Here is a 2,460-nt window from a genome sequence, read left to right as displayed (position 1 = left end):
GAAAAATTATTTTCAAAAATACATTTCTTCTGGTACCATAGGAAAACCCCAATCTTCTATATTTAATAAATCTGTATCAATGTTGCTTTATAAACAGCTTAAAAACATCCTTAGTCATGTAAAATCTACACTGATTATGCCTCCTTTTAAAATTATATTATTTACCTTTACAGTGCCAAGAAATTCCTTTAGACTGTTTTTAAGATAACAAAACATTTTTATAAAGCCCCAACTTTTAATAGTGATTACACAATTCAGCGGTAAACTGTCTAAAACAACAACAACAACAAAAAAAACCCTTCAAATATTTTATTTTGACCTAGTCTCCCTTTTCATACCTAGAACTTTTAAACCAAGATTTCACCGCCTATTTAATGTTATTTTGTCCACATTATAGCCATACAGTGCTCTGAAAGGAGTGCTATACTGTCATCTGGACTTGGGCAGCAGGCACGACGTGGAAGTTCTCCAACACCTCTGGGTATCAGATGGCTCCCACCCCATCAAAGGGATGGTAGTACCGCCATTTTATATCCCCTCCCAGTTTCATACTGGCCTCCACCATCAACACAATTCTAAGTCCCATACTGGTGCCCAAGTCATCTTTAAGGGAGCCAGCAGGAAGAAAAATCCCTCTTTATGCTTATTTGCAGCACCTGTGTTGTTCCAAGCTTCTGTGTTAGTTGGTGAGAAGCAGAATAGCAAAGCAGAAAGAGCAAGGGTTTTGCAGTCAGACAAGTCTAGGCTTGAATCCTAGCTCTCCCCCTCTCTAGCTGAAAGACCTCGGTTGAGTTATTTAACCTCTCCGGGTCTCAGTTTCTTTATGTGTACAATAGGGATAATAACAGCATTGCTTCATAGGGGTGTTGTGAAGTGAAATGAGATAATATCTGAGAAGCACCTTGCTTAATATGCCACTTGTCTAGTGCTCCTTTGTTATACATGTGGCTCAATGCAGATAACAATGCAGTAAAAACATTTCTGACAGACATCCTTGGGAGAGGCTTTCTTATTTTATTTTTAATTTTTCTTAAATGTTGAAATAATCACTCCAGTCAATATTTTCTTATTGCATTAGAGAGGAGGGCTGTATCCAGGATGCATGATAAGAGTCTTCTTTATCTTATGAGGGTCTTCCTTTGGTCTGTGTGATAAAAAATTCAAGGACCCAAGATGAAGAATATCGTCTCATCAGGATTTTGTGGCTGTGTTGACACCATTATCTTTTACTATGCTGCACTCTTAATTGACATGCTATTATAATTAGGGATTTTATGAGACTTGAAAGGAACAAATCAGCAGTGTAGACATAGTATTTACTGAAATAAAAAACACACAAAAATAGAAGAGTAGGCAAAATGATCACACCACTAAGAGGTTGGAGCTGCGAGACAGCTGGAAAACATGGACTCTTGCACTGGACTGACTCGTGGACTCTGAAATATTTGCCGAGAGCCCAGAACGCAAATTTCATTCATAAATGTGCGGCAGCTTAGTGGGACTCAGCTTCAAGGTGCTGTTTAGAACCAGGTGTGGTGTAGAGTGGCTGAGGTATAAGACTGAGGATATAAGAGCACCTAAACCTAAATCAGGACCCCGTTGCTCAGGTGGATGAAGCCCTCTGAGCTGTCTTCTATGAGGAGCTTGCAAGCAAAGGGTTCAACTGAAAAGGGTGCCAAGAAGAACAATTAAAATGACTGAACGCCTGCTTACACAGCCTGGGTAAGCCCAAGCAAGGTCTTGAGAATGTGAAGGGAGTATCATGGTGATGCAAAGCATTTGCTTTCTGTGTTGCTGAAGACAGAATGTAAGAGAATGGACGGACTTTATGTTGTAACAGGAAGGAGTCAGGTTAGACAGCAAAAAAAACTACCCATGACAAAAGTTGAGATACCAAAACATTGCTAAATGGAATGTATATGTATTTTCTGGCTGTACATGGAGAAAACTAAACAGTTAATTCAGCTTCATGCTTTTTTAGTTTCCAGTGAGTGTGATGGGCAAGATGTCTCTCTTTTTCTTTCCAAGTTCTTTCTTTTTGATTAAGAGCTCCAAAGACCACATTTGGCCTATGTTTATCCCAGTGAACACTATTACCAAAAATGGCAAACTTTCCATATAGGAATGTATTTTAAAATTGACGTGAACTTCACATAACATAAGATTCACCATTTTAAAGTATACATTTCAGTGACTTTTAGTACATAATGTTGTGGAACTTTGACACTATCTAGTTCCAGAACATTTTAGTTACCCCACAAGGAAACCCCATACCCATTAAGCAGTCACTACCCATTCCCCTTCTACTACGAATAAGCTTTCTTTCTGTCTCTATAGACTTGCCCTAGGAATATATTTCTTTTGGAATATTCTGAATTCTGCATTTAGTTTTCCACCTAGAGACTGCAGACTACTGAATGTCTCTCTCTCTCTCTCTCTCTCTCTCTCTCTCTCTCTCTC

Source organism: Hipposideros armiger, unplaced genomic scaffold (assembly GCF_001890085.2).
Source record: "Hipposideros armiger isolate ML-2016 unplaced genomic scaffold, ASM189008v1 scaffold_680, whole genome shotgun sequence".
NCBI lineage: Eukaryota > Metazoa > Chordata > Mammalia > Chiroptera > Hipposideridae > Hipposideros > Hipposideros armiger.
The sequence above is the reverse complement of the archived record's forward strand: the minus strand, read 5'-3'. Positions refer to the sequence as shown.